The sequence below is a fragment of the Cupressus sempervirens genome, chromosome 7 (assembly GCF_028749045.1).
Source record: "Cupressus sempervirens isolate cs-2001-9-10 chromosome 7, ASM2874904v1, whole genome shotgun sequence".
Lineage (NCBI taxonomy): Eukaryota > Viridiplantae > Streptophyta > Pinopsida > Cupressales > Cupressaceae > Cupressus > Cupressus sempervirens.
Genome location: NC_143124.1, coordinates 879,332,228 through 879,344,550, shown reverse-complemented (window position 1 = coordinate 879,344,550; position 12,323 = coordinate 879,332,228). Strand labels below are relative to the sequence as shown.

Here is a 12,323-nt window from a genome sequence, read left to right as displayed (position 1 = left end):
ATGTGGCATATGCGATCTCAAAATGTCTCATGATGCATCCTACGACAACTATACTATCCTAGGGTGCTGGTGGATGATCAAAATGTAGCCTCTTCGCTGCACTAGGTGGATCAAATGCCTCCTACATAAACAAAAAAGGAAAACCCAAAGTTAGATTACTAAATTTATATGATTCTACGTATCTAACATTGAATTACTCAAATGCATAATAATATTTTTTGTAATGGAGATTTATACTATCAAAATTTCATAATAAATACCTCTCTAGTCTACCTCTTGCATTGGTCAAGAGTCCTCTCGTATGCCCTCGAAAATGCTGGTACCTCTTTGATTGTGGGTTGTATATGTTCAAATACATTTGTCAGATGAATCTACAATTTAAAATATAAAATTATAATTCATAGCATGCTAAATTTATAACTTATTTAATCATGAATTCAAACTACAACTTACTATTGTAGGCTCCTCCTCAAGAGTGAGTGGTTGCATCATCAAATCTACATAACTCTCCTATTAGACCTCATGTGCACTAAGAGTCTCCTATGAGATACAAAATAGTCGTTTTTAATATCATGGAAATCAGTTTTGAATTTATTTATGAAGATAAGGATAATTAAAAATAAATGATACTTAAACATACAATGGGGCTCTCAGTGCAAATGGAAATCCTTGATGGTCTATGACGTGGAATCTATATAGGCTCATTGCCAGTAGCCACACCCTATATAAAATAAGGAATGTAATTAAATGGGATTACCAAAAATATTTTACAAGAATGCATCGATATTTAATCAAATAGAAAGTGCCTAATTACCTTTCCTTTGTGAATGCATGCTGGCTCACCCCTCGCACTTTGTCCCCCTAGGATAGGTGCTACCTACAAGATAAAAGAAAGATTAGCAACCATATATGCTACAATATCAAATAGAAAAGAAAATGCAAATGCAACACAATCTATCATAGATGTCTCAAGGCCAAATGAAATGGCCGAGAGCATGGTATCATCAATTTGTTTGAGCTCCTCCTTGGTCATCAACTAAACATGAATGAAGATCACATACATATAAAAGTCAATATGGATTAAAAATTAAAATTACTCTATTATAAAAATTAACTTCAAATTGCATATGTGATAACAAAAAAATATATACACATACTGACACCGAAGGATTCTATGCCTCTGCATTCCCCTCCTCTCTCAGATCAGGATCTGTAGCCTCTTTGTGTGTGTCTGGTTTATCCTTGTCTAATACAAAATGATACTTAGGCAGATCACCTATGGGACCCAGGAAAATATTCTTGCACGTAATGCAAGTGTGAGACACACAAATGTGTGATGAGCTAGCTGATGATGAACTAGCACTAGCATCATCAACACGAGGAGGCAAGACTGACCTAGCCTAAGATATCATTAGGCTACTCAGCCTATGAGTGGCTTAGATGGTCTGAGAGCTAGCCTCTATCATAATATCTGAATGCTGCACTTGAGGGGGCGGGGGGGGAGATATCAGTGGGGGGAACAAAAGTGCCAGCTTTCTTTCATTGGGAAGAGGGTCTATCCTAAGGAGCTCCTAGTCCTACACCCATGTTGAGCTTCATGCTCCAATAGTTCACTTTAAGTTTCAACACAAATTCTACATATAGTTTTCTAAGGAAATAAAATGGTATGTCTAAATTTCCATGTGGAGGGATATCAAAGACCATCCACCAACGATCCCAAAAGTTTGCACGTATGGTGTCATTTGTGCACCATTTAATCGATAGTTTTGATTTTTTTGGGTCAACTAGTAAACCTACTTTCGGGTTTGCAAAAATGCTAGCCAAATCATCTTTGCTTATGTTGAGTGCCGCAACCTTATCATAATCCAAACCATCATCAAACATCTTGTGCATTTCATCACGCCAATGAAGAGCGACATTTTGTTGGTTTGTAAGGATTTCAATGTTATCCACTATGGTGTTTAATGTGGATAACATAGGAGCCAATGCAGGTACATTATTATATGTTCTATGCAAACCTCTCAACTCGGTGAGATTTTCATTTATCAAATTCTCGATTCGAGGAGGGTTTTGAGGGGCTAGAGGATCATTTGGTGGATGATTTTATGGGGGTACTAGAACATTTGGTTGGGGGTTACGAGGAATATTATTTACTGCCTTAGTGTCATCATTATGATTAGCCATTCCTATTGAATTGCAAAATGTAATATATATTTTTAAAAAACCTTAATTTTAACCTTTTTTTTCAAAAAAAAACCCTAGATTCAACTCAAACAAACAAAATCATCCTAAAATCTATTGAATTTAAGTTAAAAATGAGTTTGAAAAAAAATGCCTCAATATCTGATATCCGATATTCGATCATATATCCGATCACGCTTGCAAAAATCTAGCCCAAAATAACATAATAATGGGCCTGTGGGTCTGTGTTTTTTAAGTTTATGTTGTTTGCAAGTATTAGATATCCGATATTATATCAGATATCCATTTCAATATCAGATATCCTATAACATCGGATATCCGATATGCAATATTATATATAAATTCTAACATATAATATCTTACATTTTTATTATTATATTATATTTTATATATAATATATTACATTACATTATATATTATATTATATTATATTATATTAAATATTTTTATATATTATATTTTATATATATTATATTATAATATTAAATATTATATTATATTATTATAATATAATATTATTTTTATAGTATAATATTATATGATTATAATATAATAATAATAATAATATATTATAGTATACTAATAATTATTATAATAATATTATATTAAATAATATATTATACTATTATAATATAATATTTTTATATTATTATAATATAATAATAATATATTATAGTATAATAATTATAATAATTATATTGTTATAATATTATTCCACTAATTATCAAATATCTGATATGAGATCGAATATCCGATATCAAATTGGATATCCAATCTCAAATCAAATATTCGATAATTAGCAGAATAATATTATAACAATATCTAATCTCAAATCGGATATCCGATAAGGCTCGGCCTTACCTTCCAGGTTTGGTACCTTGATAGGTGAAAAAAAGTTAGAGCAGATTTTGAAGTGCTTTTAGACATCTTCAAAATCTACTTTTTTCACATTGCCACTTTTTGGCACACCATGATCCTGCACATACCCTCCTACATGAGATCATTCATTTTGCTTGAACTTCAAGCTTAAGGGCTAAATAAATTGTAAAGCATCTTCATAGCTATATATGCAAATCACATGCTCCAAAGAACCAATAGTTGCTAGCTCTAAAAGTAGTAGCAGACCATTGAGGAGCAATAGAAAAGAAAGTAGTGGTAATATTTTAAGTCATTACTATACTTGATACTGAAATACTATACAGGAATCCCCTTGTGGATATGCATTAGGGGATTGTTTTCCATTTACCCTTACATAATATTTAGAATACTCTTGGGTCCTCTGACCCTATGACAGAGTAAATTCAAACTTGAAAATGGACAAGGTTTAATGTGTCATGATTTGATAGTAGTGATATAGTCAAAGAAATACTTGGAACAAATTACTTCCTACCACACAAATTTCTACTATTGCACTTCAAAATATTTTGATAATATTTGTTTCTCACTGTAAGTCCTATACATACATTACACTGCCATTTTATTTTATGTGACTCTGCAAGGAAAATGCCTTTTGTTCCATGCAAGATTTTCCTTTCTAAGATCACTTGTAATCTTCATAAGAACCTATTTTCTCCATAAAATAAGTAATTCCAACATGCAAAAATCACTTAATTGTTTTTACAATGATATTTTGATGTACACGACATAATAAGCTATCTGGATACATACAATAGCATGCTCTACAAAAGAGATACAATATGCAACCAAAGGTGCTCCCCCATGCTTTACAACACTTGGATGGATCTGTGAATATAAGAAGAATAAATCAAATCAGTAGAGACCAAAAGAAACACACCATTCTAAAAAGACTACCTAGTACAATTATGTTATTAGGAAAGTAAAATTGTCATTTTTTATTATTATTATACTAAAAAATAGACATCATTTGGGGTGTCCTTTTATTGTGGCTTGAATGATATAAAAGCTCAAGAAGAAAACATGTCATGTAGTGAGAAGTTCGAATGAAGTGTAGTCACAAAAGAGATGGAAGTTTAAGCATTGTTATAGATTTACTTGGTACTAAAGGAATAATAAGGGTCATTGGATGCTAATAACATTAATCCCAATCATTGTTTTTGTTAAATTCTCTTCTAATTGTCTTTTGGAATTTTCTAGCTAAACCATCCTATAAAAATTTAAAAACAAAATAGTAAATAACCTAACCTGCAAAATAGCTAGGCTTTTTTTAGCCTCAGCTGCTGCTATAATAGCTACAACTGCTCAAGATTGTATACATTGAATGCTCCAACAACATATTGATGTCTTTCAGCTTCCTAAAGAAATAAATTAGCATTTTCCAACACATATAATCTTAAGTTTTACAAGAAATCCATACAGTGATTACCAACTCTTACTAGAATAAGATCTTTCATTGAAGATCTTGCTGGAACAACCCAATTCTTAACAACCTGAGCCAATGCATCATTACCCCCAACATTACCTATACGAAAACTTATTAGTACTTGTTTGGGAGTAGACTTATAGATTGGGGGATGTTATTTGCATATTTTGAAATGGCTAGAAACACAATGTAAGGAACACTAGGGTGTCTACTTTCAAGCAAAGGCTTGTCCAACCACCTCTACATGATGTGCTCCCATTGCTTTGGTGGCTAGATCTAATGATGTGATACCTCCCTAAATAGAAGTCAAGCAAAATCCATTGCAAAAGGTCTTTAATAATATTTCATATTACTAAGAGAAAAATGCACCCAAACAACCTTCAATATGTATTATTTTGGCTCCATTCTTATCAGGACTAATTTTACTTATTGAGAAATTTTTCTTGATGTGGGAAATACTATCATTTTTTTTTTTTTATCATACATTCATAATAAATAAAAGAATTTGAACTTTTCAATAGAGGTAATGTATAAAAATCTAGAGGAAGAGGTTTTCATGGATATTATTACTAAAAACTCATGCTAATACCTAAAAATAATTTTTGGTTAACTACCTATGGGAAGCTTTACTAAACGGGGGACCAAATTCTTTTTACCGAGCAACCACTAAGATTTTAGAAGCTGGCTCTTCATTCCATGTTGAAGGAAAAGGGAAAAAATATGCTAAACCTACTAAGGCAATGCGTCAAACTTTAGCTTAAACAAACCAAATACACAAGCTATTCTAAAAGATGGAATATAAAAGAAAATCCTGGATCAAATATGAATGCAGAATAGTCATAGATCTAAGAAAAACTATTCAAACATAAGATAAAGTAAAATACTTAATAATAATTTAATAGAAGAAGCTATTAGCATTGTAGTATAGTTCAAAATGGCTTACTTCTTATCAAGAATTCTTTGCTATTTCATATTCAGAAGTCTTGTCTAACATCTAAAATACCGTTTTTCTTTATCATAAGTAAAATTAGTTAAACTGACCAACTGTGAAATGTGGAGGACTAAAGAAAACATGAGATGGACATGAGATTAATAATTAACAAAAAAATGAAACTATACATCTTAAATGCATAGTCTTTCACATCATAGATTCTCCTCTACTTCATTCCTCCCATCATTTCCTTTGACTTTTTGTTCTACCTGGTTCTATTTATCATCTTTCTTCTTTTTCAAATAGATAAGGTTATCTTCATCTAATTACTATCATAGGATATGTTTCTTATAGATTTCCAAAAATAAAGATCCTTACTATTATTCCATAAAAAGAATGGAACACAAAAAAAAGAATATCAGGCCAATAGTGCACATTCATAAATGCTCAACCAAAAAAATTACCTTATGTGAATTAATGTTGGGCTAAAACAATTGATCTTTTACCTTGGCAAGAAGATAGTGTGGTCAAACCTGAATTCATTTCACAATCTCAACCAATGCAGAGCTCACCTTACTATTTATGTCTAGACTTTTACAAGCACCTGTTACAATCAGTTTTAGCATGTCTACAAATAAATAATCATGCTACTTGCAACAATGCCTAGGTACAATGTAATGAGGAAGTCAATTCTATGAAAGAAAATGTGATAATACACATTTTCATGTGTATAAATATACAAAGGAATAACTCAATGGAAAACAAATCTACCAAGTTTAGTATGAAAACTTGAACTCAGCTCAAACTTGCAGCACAAAAATTTGATAGGGACTTGGTGCTCAACAATAATGTAGCAAATAATACATTTATATAAATAAACATTATAAACTTAATTAATGTTAATTATGTAGCTTCATAATCTTACTGTTCTAATAAAATAGATCATATAGATCTGATTATAGAAATGATGGCTTTGAAGACCTATAAATATGCTATACTATCCTCTAGATAACTAGCATCTATCTTAGGTTAATTCTTATTTTTCTAAACACTAACAAAGATTAGTTATGTGTTACCTTGTCTAAATCCTAAATAAGTGTCAATTTGTAAGAGACAATCTTGGCCGACCTAGGAAAGGAAATGTCCCTTCTAGGGTCATGCTCCTTAGTTACCATATTTATGGTGAAGTCACAAGAAATAAGGAAAATTAGTTTGTAAAGGATATGCACACGAAGATGGGATTGACTATGGAAAATATCCTACAAGTGGATTGAAGGAAAAAGGAAGGAATTATGTAAATAGTCTTTATTATGTTTCATATCATCTACAACAAGCTAAAAAAGGAAGGAATTATGTGCTACTTATGATTATGTATATTTGTTCATAAAATTGTTAAAGACTTTTGTACATATTTTTGGTCACATATACCCAAAAAAGTGCTTTGGAATCTTTAATAAGATAGTGTAGCAACTTCTATCATGTTTTTAATCTAAGTGGATTCCAAAATTAATTTAAATAAGTTTCTAATATGGGATATGAAGTGAGCCCACATTGTTCAAAGTTCATATTGATCGCAAGATTTCTTTTAAGGATTTCAAAGACTTCGTTTGAATACAAAGGATAAGAAGAGTAAAGGTCATGTCTCTTCATTTCTTGAATGCAAGGTTAGATTTCATGAGGCAAAGCTAGACATGACAATTGTGTGTTCCTTTGTTATGAGCAATACTAAGTAGAAGAAAATTTTGTCCACTAACTAGGTTTTCAACCCCAGCATGTGGATATCCTACCTCAAATTTGTTATGCTGTGGCACTTTGTTTAAAAAGTATCTAATGATGTTCCTCTGATTTTTAGTTTTCTTCAAGTTTTTAATGATGCTACTCTAATTTCTAATTTGTTTTCTATTTATGATTTTAATGATCCTACTCTAACTTTGAATTTGCTTTGTGCTTATGATGACATAAGAGGGATGCATTATAGAAACATAAGTTGGGAAGTAGTGAACTTCCTTAATCGATTGAAGATGACACAATCTTTAGATGTTGTAGGGTTTCCACAATACTAAAATTGCTTAGTTACTATAGAAGTAGCCTAGACAACACATCTAGACACACGTATTTGGAAAGAAAATTCGAAGCAAATAAAGTACTTCCTATTGAGTGCACTCACAATTCTAGTCTTTTGATTTTACATTTTGGGTGTTTAGTGCTCAATTACCATTCTAGTCATTTGATTTTACATTTTAGGTGCATAAAGAACCTATAGAATGGGAAGATCTCTATAGAAATTTGGTGCATAAAGAGCCTATAGTTATAGTATGCCTATATAGCATTGCTACATATGCCCCTATTTTTGGGTCATTTGAAATCATTAGGTAACTTCATCATCGTATGCTTCAACCTCAATTGGTAAGCATGTAATCTTGGTGAATTGTTGCCACTTGACATGTGGCTCTTGGTCCTAGCTTAAGAATGATATAGATAATTTTGGGTGTTCCTGGAAATCAAACATCAATATTGTTAATAGCCTCAATGGAAGCAAGGCATTGTCGACCTAGAATCTAATAAAGAGTACAAATCAATCTCGTGATCATTTCTTAGCTCATTTTTATTGAGACCAGTTAACCGACACAACTATGATTTTAATCACTCCTTTTAGAGATGAAAGTGTCACAATTTTCTTGCATTTACAAGAAGATAAATAAAACCCACCTAAAATCACAAACTGTAGAAATTTCATTCACACTACCTGTAATTGCACCATGAAGATTATATAAAGCTTCACAAATTGTACATTGTAGAAGTCCCCAAAATTGAGTGTTGCATCCTAAATAGAGACTACCAATTAGGCATGCAAGGAGAACAAATAAAAAAGAACCTTGCTGCTACAGTAAAGTTACTCACAATACAATTAAATGAATGAATAGAGAGAATATACTACATAAATGCAAGAATGGATACCTCAGTTAAGCATTTCAAAGTCAAATTTCTGTAAGTAGGCAAAAGAAAAATATTTACCAAAGTATCAAGCTATAAGTATCAAAGAAAAACAAATGGCTAGCAACATTACAAACTAGGAGGGCTCTTGAGACACATAAAGATAGACATCACTATGTTTTAGTAATTTAAAGCATTCAACGTTCTTATTTAAAGCAATATGTGATCATAAAATAATTAAGAAGCAAAAGGCATTTAGATGAGATGATATATGCTAGATGAGAAAAAAACTAGGGGAGATTCAAATATATAACCAAGAGGAATCCATGATAAAAATGCATGAAGAGTGGCCAAAGTTTCCCTTATATGTTCAAGACGTTGTGATGCTGATAATACATAAAGACACAGTTCATGTATAAGCTCTAATTCACTACAATTATCAAAGAGTTGACTTAGATTGCATTGAAAAAAATTGTACAATATACCTATTCAAATTTTATAAATAGAATTATCCATCAATATTTTATTAAAAAAATTCTCCATCTTTTCAAAATTCAACCATTTGAAAATGAAAAGATACTTTCTATTTAATGCTTAAACTAACATATTGCTCTATCTATTCAATGACTATTTTAGTTCTTTAATTTTTTGTTGTGTCATCTCACCTCGAGAGAAGTCAAAAACTTCTTCACTAAGTAGCTAAGGATAAAAAATATAATAACATTAGTAACATCTTTACTAGATATAGAGATATATGAAATCTAAAATACTTGATGAATTGCCTTACCTTCAAAATAGCCATACATTTTTCACATATTGTTTCACTACTTTTTGTAGTAGAAACAATTTCAGGTATAAATCTTGCCCATCTGCCTGGCCATTCATGCTTAAAAACTTGGAATATTGCAGCTTTACTATTAGCTTTGAGATTTAATGTAATACTTGAAATCTCCTCTTGAAGTATCAAAAATTTAGAATTAAAACAAAAGGATTATTATGCTATCTTCTATATAGAAAACCCAATTTTGAGCAATTGTCTATTAAGAATCACAGAGTAAAAACCATCCTTGACCATGCAAAATAGAAGAGAAAATCTCTTTGGCCAAAAGACAAGCTCATTTGTAATTTTTTTTTGAACTTTGGGGTCATAGATCTTATGTGTATTGATTTTGCATTATTGTACTATCACTATAGCCATGATTGTAAGCATTTGACTTTCAATTTGTAATAGCTATTGAAGCAATGCAATCTAATTTTTACATAGACCCCCTTATTTTAATAGCTAACTCCAATGTTTTATTCATTTTGTGAACCTAGCCTTACCATGTTTGGCATTGCAAGTTCAATGTAACCTCGTTAACAATTGATACCATTGCATCCATTGTTGTTACAAAATTTTGTTGAAGTGTTTTGAAACTTGTATAATACAAATAATCTTTGTGATTTAGCAGTCTTTTGGACCCAGTTCCTAAACTGCATGTTCATTATTAATGCAAAAAAATGTGTTTTATACAGTGGGTACATGTGTTAATGTATAAATGTGAAGGAAGATTGAAGGTCTTGGTTGAATTCTACTGAAACCCAAAATATAAGGTGGATTTGTTAGTTTGGATAGGCAATTAGATGTGCAACATATTAGTTTTCTTCCAGAATAGCCTATAATTTTAGGATTCAAGTAAGTTGTGTACCTACAACTAGAAATATTTTAGTTTTGTTAATACATTGTAGAGACATTTAGAGGACAAGCCCTTAAAGTGATATCATAGCAACAGAATAAATAGCATTAAAAGATGGTTAGTAAACTAATTCCTTTAGTATTTTAACCACATAAACATTTCAAGTGTTTCTACTTATATGGATACATGCAAGCACACAATGCAAGACATTTGGTAGCCTTCGTTCTTGCCCCAATAGCATCAAGCAAAAAAAATTTGAGCTGACTATGTGATTTGACAATCTAAATTGCCGGTTCTAGTAAAAGGCCATTTACTTAATATCAACAATAGGAAAATTGCTAAGCACTTAATTCAAGACATGTAGACCAAAAGCACTAACTAATACTAATCAACAAGAAGCAAGGTGAACATAGGTGTTAAATCAACCATCCATATAAGTTGATCAACAAAACACAAGAACTTATGTAAAACATAGCACTCCCCCCACCTTTAAAAAAAAATGGACCAAAAAACCTAAAGTGATTTAAGGAGTCACTAAAATTTGGGATATTTAGACTAATAAAAAAAGCATCATACTTCAGAAATTTACCTAGACCAATATTTCTAAGTACAGATGTTTATGCACACAAAAAAAATGTTAGCATAATTCAATCATTGACAACTTCCATAGACCAATATTTCTAAGTATGGTAGTTTATGCACGCAAAACAAACATTACCACAACTAGTTTATGCCATATTCTTGAATTCTAGTACATATTTCAAAATTTGAATACAACTACTTTACTGTTTTGAAGACATGCTTATCTTGTTCCAAGGATAGGAAGCATCATCCTATTCTCATCCCATGCATTTTTAGATAATAAAATCTCATTTTAATTCAAAGTCTCCCATGATTTTGAAACTACATTGATTTTCATAAAATTCACATTTCAACATTATTATGGACAAGTCAACCATTTCAATACCCTCTTACTATCTTGAACATTACTGAAAAACTACTATATTTTTAAATGAACCATCTAAACATTTTAAAACTTAAAATGTATTATATAAGTCTAGTTGCCTCTACTCTATGGAATCAAAAAGTAACTATGATCTTTGTCCTCTATAATTCCATATGTTAAGTAGTCACAAATTATACTACAAATGAGTTAATATCATATGCATTATGCTATATATTCTGGTGTGTATTGATTGTTATATAAATTTGTATTCTTGTGAATGCAGTGTGAGGGTAGCCAACAAGTTGGGGGCTAGAAATGGCAAAGCAGCCAAATTTGCAGTTATTGTTTCTGTAATTGCTTCAACCATAATAGCCCTTGTTTTTCTAGGAACTTGAACTAAAATGATGGTCAGTATGAACAACCTACTCTAGATCAGTATAGAATTGGTAAAAAATTTGGTAATCTGCTAAATGGAATCAATGTTTAAGTTTGCACCGTTTAAGCTCATGAGCATTGAGCAATGGGTTATGAAGACTATCTTAACATAAAACTCCAATTGCATATAAACAAGATGATTAAGACATGATAAAAGTCACTAAGTTTTACTTACCTGCAAGAGATCACCAATGTTGACAATGAGTGATCTAGGAACAAGGGATACAATAAACCATTCTCAATAACTTGAAGACCCTCAACCTAATCATCTACCAGGGTAGTGATCACACTCCCATTTGAATGGGGTCTCAGTCCATTCACTAAATTTGGTTGAGGGAAAGGAGGATAATAATTGATTTTGAGTTGAAGTAGCAGCTTCTTGATAAGGGTTTGAACATAATCAATATCCAAACCCAAACCCTTAGGAAGCATACCAAGCAACATATATGTAAGATTGAGTACCTCTTCTCCATATTTTTCATAGTTTTCCCTTCATTGTCCACCACCAATCAATCAACATAAATTTATACTCCAAATTACAAATTGCATATGCATGTTGTAATTAAATTCACTTACCTGTATGAGAGGGCTGTTTTTGGCCAATGTTCAACTACCTTTATAGAGGGTGGGGAGATAAAATGAACAAGGGCATTGACCCAATCCAAGACTGTTTCATTAGATATCTTAAAGAAGCGACCATAGCCTTCAAGCATATGAGCACTGTGTCTTACTGGGCACTATCTTCTTTTTTCTTCCAAAGGAAAAAAAAAATCTTTTGACATGCCTTTAACCCTCTCCAACAATGAATGATCTATCTTGTGATTTATTATCTTCAAAAGCAGAAGCCAAACCCCTATA

The 12,323-nt window shown here is 31.4% G+C and overlaps 1 pseudogene; it reads right to left on the bottom strand.

The window, feature by feature from the left end:
• LOC149550274 (oxoglutarate-dependent flavonoid 7-O-demethylase 1-like) overlaps positions 1-12,323 on the bottom strand; it is a 97,536-nt pseudogene that overhangs the window by 84,904 nt on the left and 309 nt on the right.